The sequence below is a fragment of the Sorex araneus genome, chromosome 1, assembly GCF_027595985.1.
Source record: "Sorex araneus isolate mSorAra2 chromosome 1, mSorAra2.pri, whole genome shotgun sequence".
Taxonomy (NCBI): Eukaryota; Metazoa; Chordata; class Mammalia; order Eulipotyphla; family Soricidae; genus Sorex; species Sorex araneus.
In genome coordinates this window covers 201692994-201708464 of record NC_073302.1, presented here as the reverse complement: position 1 = coordinate 201708464, position 15471 = coordinate 201692994, and the positions used below count along the sequence as shown (strand labels likewise).

Here is a 15471-nt window from a genome sequence, read left to right as displayed (position 1 = left end):
CCACATCTTTACCCATGTGCTTTTTTTGTTTATTAGTATTCTTCCACATTTCATCAGCCCCTCTCTGGAAAGTAGGATAGATCAAAGAAAAATTCTAGATATTCTAATGTGATTATTTCATAACTGTCCTTGTTTAAAGAATAGAAAAATAAAATAAATACCACAATAGATTTCTTGTGTCTTTTTGAACTTTTAGGTCTATGTTGTCAATGAGTATTTTAAAAGTCACAAAATTTCCTAAGTACCCCTGGAATTGAGTATGGTAAAGTGATAGAACTCTAAAAGACATATAAAGATTTAATTATTACTAATGATAAAATTGCTTATCTGTATCCATCTCTGAAGTTTTTATACCCTGACTTCCCTGAAGGTATGCTTTTTTGATATCATTCCAGCACCTGTACTGCACTTTAGATCTGGGACGATGCTCCATTCCATCACAATAAACTCTTCTATTTGGGACTGGAGCGATAGCACAGTGGTAGGGCATTTGCCTTGCATGCAGCTGACCTGGGTTCGATTCCTCTGCCCCTCTCGGAGAGCCCCACACGGCAGAGCCTGGCAAGCCACATGTGGTGTATTCAATATGCAAAAACAGTAACAAGTCTCAAAAGGGAGACATTGCTCAAGCAAATCGATGAGCAATGGTTTGTGACAGTGAATTCAATGAACAGTGACAGTGAGAGTTGTTTGGGGTGACATAAACTATTGAAAGAGTGACATCAGAAAGCATGCACATCAAAATCTGCAACTTGTGGCATATTCAGGTCTATGAGATGGATGGTGCTGGTCACTTGAATACACACACAGATCTGGTTCATATTTCCCAGGTCATGTGCCAATTTTGGAGACAGACATTATCTCTATCTCCAAATACATATGCAAAGATAACAGCATTATCCCTGCATATGGGAACAATTTCCACAGAAATGGTGCTTTTGTAATTGTATATGTTGCTACGGATATCCTGTGAGATTAGCCTCTGTGATGCTTTATATCTGCAGGGAACTGAAGAGTGGAGAAATTCTACCATCTTCTGAGCATGTTGTTTTGAAGAGTTAAAGAAATCCAGACTATCATGAATCTCTTTGACACGAGGTGTATTCTGATGCATTCCATATTTAAAAATCAATTTTTCCAAATAGAAGAATGTTTTTTGTGCAGTCTTTTGCCTGACTTGAATCACAGCCTTTCAAAAATCCTTAGCTTCTAGTCTATGGCAATCTCCACATATCTGTGGCTGAACAACATAATCCACCACAAATATTTGCTGAAGGATTGCACTAGTCATTACCTCTTTGTGAATAGTCAGTTTAACTTTAAGTCTTTCCAAATGGGGTTCAGTCCAAACAAAACCTGCATCTACAAGACGAACCTTACTCAGAAGGGCTTTGATTTTTTTCAAGCACAAAGCAAGAAGTTCCCTGGGTTCTAATGCACACTATACAAGTTCCTGATGGCTGAAAAAATCTTTGGTATTGTTTGCAGAAAGAAATAGACACTTGTTTTGGAATGCCTTGGCTGATGTCTACTTTGATGTCAAGAACAGGCAACACAAATATTGGAAGGATTTGGACTAACAGGGATGCCTTACTCACAGCACAAGATGTCTGGGTGGCGTGGATGGTCAATTTGATCATGTACTCTGTCACCCTGGATACCCTGGTTTTCAAAGAGAAGAACCGTAGGGTTTTTGTCACACTCATTTGGGACATCTACTAAATCCTGGTGACCTGGTTTTAGGGTTTGATTTGGCCAAATCTAACTTAAATGATGAGTATGTCAAAGAAATGAATGCAGATAGAGTCCCAGATGTGGTATTAATCAAAAAGAGCTATGACCACACCAAACAACAATGTCGTAGAAACTGGAACCTTAAAGAACTTGAAAGACATAGAGAAAACATGGATACAGATGATGAAAGGCACTACCAAGATTTTCTTGAAGATCTGGAAGACGATGAGGCAATTAGAAAAAAATCAACATTTATAGAGATGCAACCATTCCTGTGGAGAGTGACACTGATGATTAAGGAGAACCTCGAATTAGTTTGACAGAGATGCTTGAAAACCTTCTTATTTCCCAAGATGCTACTGGTGAAGAAAGTGTATCAATGACGACTCAGTAAGATATCCATGGTGTCCACATCTGTGAGGTTAGGATGTGTACAGAATGACATTTGCTGTTAGATCCATCTTTGTCTTTATATAATAGAGAAAGTTAACTTTCAACAAATATTACCTGATGCATTCATTCAAAACACTGCAAAATGTTGATTGATGCCTTTGAGGCTTTAGATAACAAAGATTATGAAGAATGTAACCATTGCAGTTATTTTTGGCCATTTAACAGTGGAGTGGGACTCCGTGCCAGGCTGTTTTCACTTGGGGGGGGGCAGGTGAGAACCCTCCCCGCCCCAAGAAACCCAGTCCAGGAAGCCGACCTCCACTACCCAACCACCGCCAAGCTCTAGGCTGCTCTCTGGACACATTATAAGACACTTCTTACCCATTTTCAATATTTCATCATCATCATCATCATCATCATCATCATCATCATCATCATCATCATCCCGTTGATCATCGAATTTCTCGAGCGGTCTCAGTAATGTTTCCATTTGTTCTAGCCCTGAGATTTTAGAAGCCTCTCTTTATTCGTCCTTCCCAATGATGCTGCATTGGAGGCTCTTTCAGGGTCAGGGGAATAAGACCCATCATTGTTACTGGATTTGGCATATGAATACACCATGGGGAGTTTGTGAGGCTCTCCCATGTGAGCAGGAAGTTCTCAGTAGCTAGCCAGGTTCTCCCAAAGGGGCTATAAGATGTCTTTCGGGAGCTTGGTTTTAAGTCTCGTGATGTGGCCATTAGTGGGATTACACGGCACCAGGGGCAGTCCCTGGGCGTGGCCACTTAGCTACTGGAAAATAGGAAATCTGGGCAGAAGAGGCCCAGACCCTATCCAAGCAGGCTTGGAGGTCTCAGCCCCGGGTCCCACACACCTGGGTTCCTCTGCCAGTACCTTCATGTGGTAATCCATAATTACCACACTATATTTGATAGAGGTCAGACAGTAGGCAACAGATCATAGAGAGTAATATATACATACCAGAGAGCCGGGCAAGCTACCAAGAGTATCCTGCCCGCAAAAAAATAAAGGTGGGGGGTGGCTGGAGCGATAACACAGTGGGTAGGGCGTTTGCCTTGCACGCGGTCGACCCGGGTTCGAATCCCAGCATTCCCATATGGTCCCCTGAGCACGGCCAGGGGTGATTCCTGAGTGCAGAGGCAGGAGTAACCCCTGTGCATCGCCAGGTGTGACCCAAAAAGAAAAAAAAAAGAGTATCCTGCCCGCATGGGCAGAGCTACTTGTGGCGTATTCCATATGCCAAAAATAGTAACAATAGGTCTTATTCATCTGACCCTGAAAGAGCCTCCAATCGTTGGAAAAGACGAGTAAGGGGAGGCTGCTAAAATCTCAGGGCTGGAAGGAATATACTGGTGCCCACTTGAGTAAATCGACAATGGGATGACAGTGAGAGTGACAATGATAAAATAACTTTATAATTAGATGCAAAATGACATAATACATGATTAGCCTCATAGAGGCATTCAAGATGACAAAATTGATTATATTATTCAAATTAGAACTGAGAGATTGTTTTGAATTTGGGGCCAAATTTTGCTGTGCTCAAATCAGATTCTGTACTTGAGAGATATGAGGTGAGTGATGTCACCTATGGGGAACCCAGACTAAGTACATAATAAGCTCCAACTTCTTTGTTTTTTATTTTGTAAATTTATTAAATCATCAGTTAAGTTAAAGGCATTCACTATTCTAATACCAATCCCACCATCATTATACCTTCCCACCACTATTACTTCTAATTTTCTCAACCACCTCTGAAGCCTGCCCCCACAGCACTTTTTCAATAATTTATTTTATATTGCTTGTTTTTAAATAATGTGCTAAAAAGGATGATGAAAAAATATTTCTTTATAAGAAAGTTAGTGAAAATGGTTATATTTGAACATGGAGGCAGTAAGCCCTTGTATAAGAGATTACTAAGATGTTACAGGTAAAACCTTCTGTATTTATATTTTGTTAACCAAGATTTGTTGCCTTCTACATTACATTCCGTCCAATCTGGTGTGCTACTCCTAGTTTATCAGTGTTGTAGAGTTTGAGATGTCATGTGGCTGCAAATGTGACCCTGGGAGTCCAGGGTGTCCAAAATTTTTAACTGGATGAAGAACAACGGGATGACAGTGATAGAGCTGGACGTAAATTTTTAACTGGGTGGTGACTTTGGAGCCTGTGACTGCCGGGGGATATCCAGAACAACAGGACACACGGTGGCAACTGTAAAGTGTGGAGGCTTTCAACTTCCAGGGTTCTGTTTGGATGGGTGCTAGGCTCACCATCCCCCTTCTGCGGTGCTCCAGGCAACTCAGCCTTGCCCAGGGTCCAAGAGAATTTTTCAACAAAACATCTTTAAAACCTCTTTCCCTAGTTCCTCCAACTTCTGGTAGGTGTGGCCTAAATCTGTGGCCATACTTAAAACCTTTTCATAGGTGTATTGCCTCAACTTTATATTACAGGTAAAGGTAGAAGTGTCTGGATCCTTCCCCAGACATACTGGCCTCCCTTTTACCCATGGGCAATGACCAGGTCCTGTCCGACACTGTCCCTGTCCTGTTCAGGTATGGCTCTTCCTGAGATGAGTAAGTCCAGAGTGAGTTCTGCTACTCAGGAGAGAAGTTCCAACTTTTTGAACATCTAAATTTTGTGAGCAAATATTTTTAAACAATTCTCAAAAAACCACTAGCACAGGAAAAATCCACTTTCACAGTAACACTGCTGTGCACAGAAGACAGAAGCAGGAACTCTGGCCAGCCTAGGAATAGTTTTTTTTTTTTAATTTTTTTTTCACCATTGAGGAATTGCTACTTTACTTTTTCTTATAAAAAAAGCAACAAGCTAGTCTTCTTTTTCATTTTTTTCCCAGCTAGATATAGATATTGTGAAAGAGTTTTTGCCCCAAATTATTTTGATGCCTGAATGAAATGGGAACAAGTTATAAATCTGAGACTGACTTTACAGAGCCAGAATGGTGATCTTCTTTGTACTACTAAGCAATAAATAAATAACAATAATCCCTCCAAAAGGATAATTACTTAGGATCCTTCTAGTGCAATAGAAATAGTTTTAATGAGCTCTGAAAAGAGAAGACATAAGTCAACTAAAAATGAAATATATTTATTTTTATATCTGGGTGCATTATAAAAGCAAACAAACCACATTAAGGGAATGATGGGATACTTTGTAGATTATGGGAAGAGAGCTGTGTTGTGTAGACAGGTCTCACTGATTCTTTGAAGAAGCTCAAGAAGCAATGTAGCCTGGAAGAGTCATGCCAGCAATAAAAGATCAAAGGCTCAGAGATATCTGGGATGACTGAAATGGCATGAGTTTGGTTCTTAGCAGAACAAGAGGAGGTCCAAGAAGTAGTAATGGTTAGATTATATGCAGCCTACAGATCACTGAATGACTCAAAATTGATCGCTGAAATGAGAAATCACTTGGAAAATTTCAGCAGAGGAGGAAGACTCTGGGAAAGAGAACATGCTTTAAAGAAAATAAAGAGTAGATTATTACTTAAAGAGTGTAAGAGAGTAAATAGTTACAAAGGAGCAGGATTACTGAGCAGCACAGTCTACTTCAGGTTATTTATGATGAAAGGAATGTGAACTAAAGAACCCAATTGTGTGCTTTCTTCAGTCATGTTTAATTGGGTTGGTGTAGATATATAGCATTTGAAGAATTGTATTTAACCAGAATTGAATTTTTGTCATGCACTATTGTGAAGAGAGGTCTGGTATTACAGCCATAAATATGAGAAGGGTAATTTTAGTGATGGCACATGTATTTCATGGAAAAGGGGAGAAGGAAGGCCATAATTAATGTTAGGGCCAGCAAAAATAATTTAGTATCAGTAGTTCTATAACTTGGTCTAAATAAACCTTAAGTTTAATTTGAACAACAACAACAACATTGAGTGAACTGAAAAATTGGAATGTTGTAATATATGCAAGATACTAGAATTTTTTAGCTGCAATTTTGTGTTAATATGCAAGAAATTAGATTTTGGAGGGAATATAATACTCACCAATGTTTTACTGTTAATGTGGATTCCCAGTGTTTCTAAACATATCCTTATAAGCATCTCATGTAGGGCTGAAGCTGTAGAATATCTCTGGGCTACTGAGAGTAACTTCTTTATATCACATATTCTTTCCTGAGAAACAAATTTCAAATGCACCAAGGAAGAAATCCCTCTGGGGATGCATAAAACAAGACTTATAAAACTTAAACTAGCCTGTTTGCCACCCAGAGAAGCTTGAAAGCCCTCAGAAAGACTGAAGCTTCATCAGGAACAAAAGTCAAGGATAAGAATAGGGAAAAGAATCACCAAAACTCTCAAAACTTTCCTCTGTGATAATGCCCTAATTAACTTTTAAAAAAGAATTTCCATATCTTGCCATTATCAGACTAGACAACTCCTGTCTCTGTGCTAGGGAATCATTCTTGGTGGTGCTCTGGCTCAGTGGAGCATATGAGGAGTTGAGAATCAAACCAGGGTCAGACATTGTGCAAGGAAAGAAGGAAAGCATCCTAATCTTTGTTCTCTATCCAGCTTCCTAATTCACTTTTATTTATACAGAGAACTCCAGGCCCAGATTTTATCTCAATCTCTATCTGTCTATCTATTTATCATCTATCTGCCTATCTATCTATTTATCTATCTATCCATCCATCCATCCTCCATCTATCTATCTACTCTATCTATCTCTATCTATCCATCTATCATCTATCTTATCTATCTATCTATCTATCTATCTATCTATCTATCTATCTATCTATCTATTTTCTATCTACCTATCCTTGAAAGCTGTGCCAGGCTGTCTCCCCTCTGGAGAAGTCTGCCTTTACTCATGAATGCGCTTCTTTCTGTCTGTCTGTTTCTCTCCTGCTTCTCTTCCTTCTCCCTCGTATTCCCTAAATGAAACTATTTTTCTTCATTATTCATCTCCTGAGAAGTGAGAAATGTATGAGGGACTGAATTAGAGAGTGATGAGGAAAAATGCCCTTGATTTTTCTACTGAGAGATAACAATGTAGGGTGGTAAAGAAGAGGAGGAGTGCTCTGAAGGTGGTGATGAGAACAGTTCACTCCACCTCAAGAACTCATAATAAAAAAGGCATTTGGGGTTGAACACCCCCCACTGTATACTTAGCCTTAAGTTTATTTTTTATTAAAACAAGGAATTAGAGAGAAATTTTATAGAGTACTATAATAAAATAAGAGGCTCTGATGATCAATTAAGTGATGACAATTGTGGAAGCACTTTAGGAATTACACTTTTTTATTGAATTACTGTGAGATACAGTTACAAAGTTGCTCATGATTGGGTTACAGTCCTAGAATTTTCCAACACCCATCCCTTCACCAGTGTACATTTTACAATACCAGTGTTCTCAGTTTCCCTCGACACTCCCCACAGACTGCCTTACAGCAGACACTTTTCTTCTCTCTGTCTCGATGTCTGTGTGTGTGTGTGTGTGTGTGTGTTTGTTTGTTTGTCTGTATGTATGTATGTCTCTATCTCTCTATCCTTTGGGGCATTATGGTTCACAATACAGGTACTGAAAGTTTATCATGTACATCACTTTACCTCCTTTCAGCACTCAGTTCTTGTCCAAAGTGATCATTTCCAACAATCATTGTCAAGTGGTTTCTTCTCTGTCTTAACTGCCCTCCCCACAAGTTCCTCTTCACTTGTGGCCTGCTTCCAACCATGAGCCAGTCTTTCTGACCTTCATTTCTACTATCCTTGGGCATTAGACTCATACTATGATTTTATATATATATATATGCATATATATAGATATACATGTATATTACATGTATATCTATCTATATATGTATATATAGATAGATGTCTATCTATATATACATATATAGATAGATATACATGTAATATACATGTATATCTATATATCACAAATAAGTGCGGTCAGTCTATGTCTGTCCTCCTTCTGACTCATTGCACTCAGCATGATACTCCCCATGCTCCATGTCCATCCATGTATAAGCAATGGACTTCATTTAATCACTTTATTTTCCCTGGTGGCTGCATAATATTTCATTGTGTAGATGTTTCAGAGTTTCTTTATCTAGTCATCTGTTCTTGGGCAATCAGGTTGCTTCCAGATTCAGGCTAACTGTGAATAAGAGTTATACATGTTTTAAAGTTAGAATCAGAAGAGTTGATATACAAGGTAATATGAAGATAGGAGTCTTGAGGATAAGGGATGACCTGGGATTTTGGTTTCCTAGTAATACAATCATCAGGGTTAAAGGGTGGTAAGGGCTAAGACCTGACAGGATGGTTGGACAAGGTGGTTGCCAATTTACATTGAATTTGAAAGGCCCTGTTTCATTTAGGAATGACAAATTTAAGTTTGTGAGAATTATATCAATCTTAAATGGGGCACCAAGATCTCTGATTCTCTCTTGTCTTCAATTTCTAAAGATACGGAGACTAGAGAAAGTCAGTCCTTGCCCAGTGCAAAGATGAACATTTTTCTCTCTTGTGTCCTTCTAATTGAGACCTGGTATCCAAACTAGGTCTATCATTTTAGGATGTGATAAGATCCCCCAATGTGTAGAGATAAGAGGTGGTATGAAAACACCTAAGAAAGTATAGTGTGCTAACCTGCTTTTGAAAAAAGAGTTCATTATAGACTGACTTATACTGACCGACAAAATGACTTTATGTGGGCACTAGAAAGACAATCGAAATCAATGCAAGAACCATAATCAAATTCACAGTGGGAGATCTGTGGGTTTGTCAGATGTGAAATGGTCTTTGCTATAGTGGAAGACACTTATTCAAAAGTAGTGGAGGAAAATATGAGATTATAAAACATCCAATTATTTTTGAAAAATTGTCATATACAGAGAGATAAAGCAGTATTATTTCATTATAGTTCTTTGTAAATCTTGATAGTAGACTAAACACTGAAGAAACTCTTATTGTTTGTAATGTACTAGTCTCCGTGCTCATAAAATTGCTTGACTTGCCCTTCTCCAGCCTATCACCACCATCATCTCTAGAAAACCTGTATTTTTGATTTAAAAATCCAGGGAATACTATTCAATCTTAAGGCAAGTCATGCAATTTACTGTTACATGGATGCTCTGGAGATATCTTTTGGAATGAACTTAGTCAGTAGCAGAGGGACAGACACAGAATGATCTCACTCAGATGTGGGGTATAAAGAAACATAGTAGGTGAATGCCCAAAGGCAAATCCACAACTGCTCTTTGACAGGAAGCTGGTAATGGGGGTGGAAGGCGTGGATTAGGGAAGGGACCACTGCAACAATGGAGGAGGGTCACTCTGGTGGGGGTGGGTGCTACAAGGAGATAAGGTGATGTGCATGATACCCTAAAAAAAGTAGAGGGGGGAAAACACTGCCTGCCATAGAAACAGGCTGGAGGCTGGGGAGAAACTGAGGACATTGATGGGGTGGGGAGTCTATCTGTTGAATGCATTGGATGGAGTATTGTACACCTGAAACTCAATTATGAATACCTTTGTAATTCACAATGATTAAAAACATAGTTCCTAAAGATCCCTTCAACATTAGAATCTCACATGGTTTATAAGTGCCCTTTTTAAGACCAGGAAAAGTATATGAAAATTCTACATTCATGGGGGATCAAGTCTATGATAGTACCAATTTGTCACTATTAACTTCTTTGACTTGTTATCATCTGTTATGCTTCCTGAACAAACGTGCCTAAGGGGTAAAGTCTGTTTGCTGTGCTTAGATTTTATTTTTACTATTTAAACTCAGTGGTGAAACATTTGGCAGTTTGCTTCTTTTAAATTCATATAAGAGCAAAATCTATTATGGCAAGTTTCCAGACCCTCAATATTGAGAAACATTCTGTCTACATAGAAATATTCCTAAAATCAACTGTAAAGAGACACTTTTTCCAGATTATATCCTAAGAATATGAAGAATATATGTTTTGTAGTATAATGCTTTGTGCTGAGCAAGAGGCTGATGCGGCTTTGTTAAAAGCTTGAGTTATATACTTAATTTTATACATTAAAATTTAATTAAGTTTTAAATATAATATGCTGACAAATGGAATTTGTTCTTCTCCTCCATTAATGTAATTTTCTACTATTGTAAGACTAATACTGTGGAGCATAGATAATAGGTTCTTTTCTTTCCCAGCATTCAATTTTTAAAAGATTTTTTATTCAGGTAACATTTTTTATAATGGAATATAAGTTTCAAATTAAATAATTAAAATTTAACTACTGTAGAAATTAAATTATGGTCACTACCAAAACTTTAGTCTTCATCACATACAACTGACCCCATTTGATAATTTTACCAATATCAAAACACTCCTCTGCTCTGTTGAATTACCAGTTTATTCCTCTGAAGATGACTATGTATTTTTTTTGCTTTGTTTTGTTTACCTATTGATTTTGCTTTCTTTATGTCTCAAAAGATTTAATCTTTAGGTATTTGTTATGTAATGAATACAGTTATTTGTATTTCCCTGACTTAGAATGATGTGAGGAGAGAGAAAAAGGAATACATGTTCAAGAGAAAACACTGGCAGGCCAGAGGAATAGTCAGTGTAGAGGGCTGTCTGGGTTCCAAAGGTTCTTTCTTCAGAATCTCATATGTTACCCCAGCATTCAGAATTGCCAGGAGTAACTCCTGAGTGCAGAGCCAGAAGTAACCCTGGCTTAGGTGTGACCCAAAGAGAGAGAGAGAGAGAGAGAGAGAGAGAGAGAGAGAGAGAGAGAGAGAGAGAGAGAGAGAGAGAGAGAGAGAGAGAATTCTCCAAAGTGGAAAAAAACACAAAGCAAAAAAAAAGGAGAGATAGATAGACAATTTTGTTTTTTAATAGATGAGTAGTATTCTAATGTGTGTATTTGTAAGGCACTCTACATATTTTTATTTCATTGCTAAAGGAGAATTAAGTGGTTTAAATATCTTTGCATTTGCAAATGGAGTGACTATATATAATAATACAAATGATACTTTGGTTTCCATTGCTTTTAGAGACAGAGCCATAAAGATATTGCTAAGGTTGATGTCAAGGAGCTTAGCACCTGAGTTCTTCTATTTTAGTTTCATGACTTAAATGAAAGTCTTTAATTCCTTTGGAATTATTAATTAATTTATTAATTAATAAAAAGTGTAATCAAATAAATTAAATGAATAAGTGAAATTAATTACTTTTTGGTGTGCGCTATGAGGTAATGGTTTTGTTTCACTTGCATTTGTTCAGAGTTTTCAATACAATTTAATGAAGAGACTATTTAAATTTTTGTTTTGTTTTGTACTTGGGTCACATCCCGAAGTACTCAGGGATTACTCCTAATTCTGTGCTCAAGAATCATTCCTGCAGGTGCTCTGGGAAATCACATGAGGTGCTGAAGATTAAACCATGTTCGGTAGTGTGCAAGGTAAGAAACTTACCCGCTGTACAATCTATCTTGGCTCTAGTAGAAACTTTTCTTACTTGCATATTCTTGTCTCTTTTCCTTGTATGTCTGAATTTATCTCTGAATTCTCCTACATAGATCTGTGTGTCTGTTTTACTCCCAATATCTTTTTGTGTGTGTGTGGTTTTTCATACCTCTAATTTTAGTTATTTTTCTCGGAATTGCTTTAACCAGATCAATTTATTCATAGGAATTTGTTTTCACACAAATTCTAGGATTTTTGAAACTGGAGTGATAGCACAGAGAGTAGGGCGTTTGCCTTGCACACAGCCCACCCAGGTTCGATTCCCAGTATCTCATATGGTCCCCTGAGCACCACCAGGGGTAATTCCTGAGTGCAGAGCCAGGAATAACCCCTGTGCATCGCCGGGTGTGACCCAAAATGAAAAAAAATTCTAGGATTTTTAATTTGTTTCTTAGAAAAATGCCACCGAGATTTTGACAGCACTGTAGTACTGTAGCAATGTCGTTCTGTTTTTCATCGATTTGTTCGAGGAGGCACTAGTAACGTCTCCATTGTGAGACTTGTTGTTACTGCTTTTGGCATATCGAATATGCCATGGGTAGTTTGCCAGGCTCTGCCGTGGGGGCGTGATACTTTCGGTAGCTTGCTGGGCTCTGACAGGGACAGAGGAATCGAACTCAGTTCGGCCACGTGCAAGGCAAGCACCCTACCTGCTGTGCTATAGCTGCAGTCCATTTTGAGAGGCATTGCAATTAATTTTATATTACTTTAAGTAAAATGGTGAGTCTTAACATTTTATCAAGGCAGTACTGAGTTACAAGACAGTATATACTTTGGAGGAAAATTTTGCCCATCTTCTATATACAGACAACCACATCACACCTACTGCCTAAGTACCAATGTCAGTACAACAAAGTTCATTGGATCTCTTCCCTTTTTCAATTATCCTCAAACTTCCCTGTCTGGTAATCTCACTTCAACGATGAGTCTAAAGATTTTATTGTTTGACTTTTTCATTCCTTTTCTTGTGTGTGTGTGTGTGTGTGTGTGTGTGTGTGAGAGAGAGAGAGAGAGAGAGAGAGAGAGAGAGAGAGAGAGAGAGAGAGAGAGAGAGAGAGAGAGAGAGAGAGAGAGAGATCCTGCAGTGCTTAAAGTTTACTCCTTACTCTGTCCAGGGATCATACTTGTCAGTTCTTGGGAGACTATATGGAGAGCTGGGGATTAAACCAGGGTCATCCCAATCAAGAAAAATGCCTAAACTCCTGTACTATTTCTCCAGGTGTGGCCCAACCCTTCTTTCCCCACCTATCCTCAAAAAGCTGTGCTTTTACATTTTCACCAACAGTGAATTAGGATTCCCTTTTCTCCACCCCCTGTCAGCATTTTAGAATTTTCACCTTTTGATATAGGCTATTTCCACAACTGTGAGAAGATATCTCATTGTTATAATTTATATTTCTCTGATCATAAAAGTGATAAACAGAATTTTCATGTGCCTCTTGGTCATTTATATGTGTTGGAACAAGTTTCAGTTGAGACTTACCCCCATATTTTGACAGATATGTTCACTTTCCTGTTTTTGAATGTTGTGTCTTATTTCCAGCTCGTGTATTAGTCCTTTGTCAGAGGCATGGTGTGTGAGTATGTTTCCTGTTTAGTGAATATATTATGAACTATGGGTTTGCCATGTTGAAGCACATTCCTTTTATATGCACTTTACTGAGAATTCTTATCTCAGGTGGGTAATCAATTCTGTTGAATGATTTATCTGCATCTGTTAAGAAACTATTTGATTCTTATTCTTCAATTTTTAATTTCTAATTTCTGCATTCCTTACCAATTAGGATAATCCCAAAATATATTGTAGAAGTTAATATCATGGAGTGTTTAAAATGTGCATTTTATAGTTTTGGTTTAACATCTAAGTGCTTAATCTATTTTGAATTAATTTCTGTGCATGAGTTAAGATAGTGATTCAATTTCATTTTCAGCAAAAGGCTATAAAGGTTTCCTAGTATCATTTATTGAAAAGAAATTTCTTTCTTAATTTTATGCTCTTGGCTTCTTTATTTAAATTAGATGAGCAAATACGTAAGGACATTTTTGACGTCTAGATATCAGTTCTCTGATCTGTGAGTTTGTTTTGAATCCAGTACTACACTGATTTTATTTCTATAGCTATGTAACGTAATTTGAAGTTAAGTTGATGTTCTCTCCACATCCTTCTTTTGTATTAGCATTGCTTTGGTTATTTAAGTTCTTTCGAGACTCCATATGAATTTCAATCACATTTGCTGTATTTCTGTGACGAATGCCATTGGATTTTGGTAAGAAGTTGCATTAAATCATCATAATATGGCGTGGTGACCGCCATATTATGACGACCACAGATGGGGTTTACAAGCTTGCAATGATCCAATACCTGGAAGAAATCTCCCTGGACTTAGTTGCTAAAGTACAGAAATCCAAAACCGCGTGGCCGTAGTAGTGGCTGCGCAACCTTATATCCCTTCACAAAAGGTCTGATTCTAGTGGGGTACTCCTAACAATAATAGTGAGGTTTGTGTTGAAATATTGAATATAACCAAAGTAAATAGAAAGTGAAGTGAAATTTATCAGTTACAAAGTGGGGGGGGGGCGGGATGGGAGGTGTACTATTTTTTTTTTTTGGTGGTGGGATATGGGCACTGGTGAATGGAAGGTTGTTTCAGCATTGTATAACTGAGATATAAGCCTGAAAGCATTGTAATTTTCCACATGGTGATTCAATAAAAAAAAAATAAAATAAATAGTTTTATTTTTTTAACCATATTCGATAGTACTCAGGGCTTACTCCTGTCTCTATGCTCAAAGATTAGTCCTGGTGGTATTTGGGAACCAAATGTGGTGGAGGATTTTGAACCTCAGTTGAGTGCATAGAAGGCAAACATGCTAACCATTGTACTACCTCTCCTGTAAAAAATACAAAGGCACACGTGTAGGAGGGGTGATGTGTGTGTGGTGTTGTTTGCGGGCTCTCGGGGTGACACTCTCTCTCTCACTGCTCATGTTTGGTGCTCTCAGCCACTGTGTATGGACAAGATTGGGGTGGGTCCTCATTGTGCTCTGCTTCTGTGTGAGCTGCTTGTGCTCTCTTCTGTCTGTCTCTCTATCTCTGTCTTTCCTTTGGTCTTTCCCGACCTCTCTCTGTCTCTGCTTCTGTGTCTTCTCTTTGCTTCTGTGTCTTCTCCTTACTTCTCTGTCTTCTCTTTGCTTCTGTGTCTTCTCTCTTGCTTCTGTGTCTTCTCCTGTGTCTTCTCTTGCTCTGTGTCTTCTATCTACACTTCTGTGTCTTACAGTCTTCTGTGAGTGTCTTACAGTCTTACAGCAATTGTCTTACAGCAATCACATGGGGTGGTCACATAAAGGTGAGTTGAACATTAACAAATCAACAAAGAGGGGTAAGACCACTCCTCCAGGAAATTAACAAAATCTCATCTAAAAAGATTACTCCAGATTGCTAGGAGATCTGCTCAAAGTCAGGATCTCATCCAGGGTATGTCACTTTCTTCTTTCCTCAGCTAGTAATCTACTTAAATAGTTATAGTAAATGTACTTCAAATATTTCTAGCAATGTCATTCTGTATGTTATATATTCATTAATGCCCAGTTATTAAAAAGGTGTCTGTTCATTCAGTAGTTGGGTAGGATTTTATTTACTCTAATATATTTGTGGTTTTGCAGCCTTTATCTTCATGCATTGTGATTTTCACTTGTCACTTGTCATCCCATTGATCTTCGATTTGCTCAGCGGGCACCAGTAATGTCTCTCCATCTGTCCCTGTTGCACGCTAGTGTAGCCAATGGTATCTGCTTGCTCCGGGAACACGAAGAGCCTCAAACCGTTTATCCAGGATTT

General features: G+C 38.2%; 1 pseudogene; it reads right to left on the bottom strand.

The window, feature by feature from the left end:
* Positions 1–307: 307 nt before the first annotated feature.
* On the bottom strand, positions 308–5816 carry LOC101540865 (60S ribosomal export protein NMD3-like; annotated as a pseudogene).
* Positions 5817–15471: the final 9655 nt, after the last annotated feature.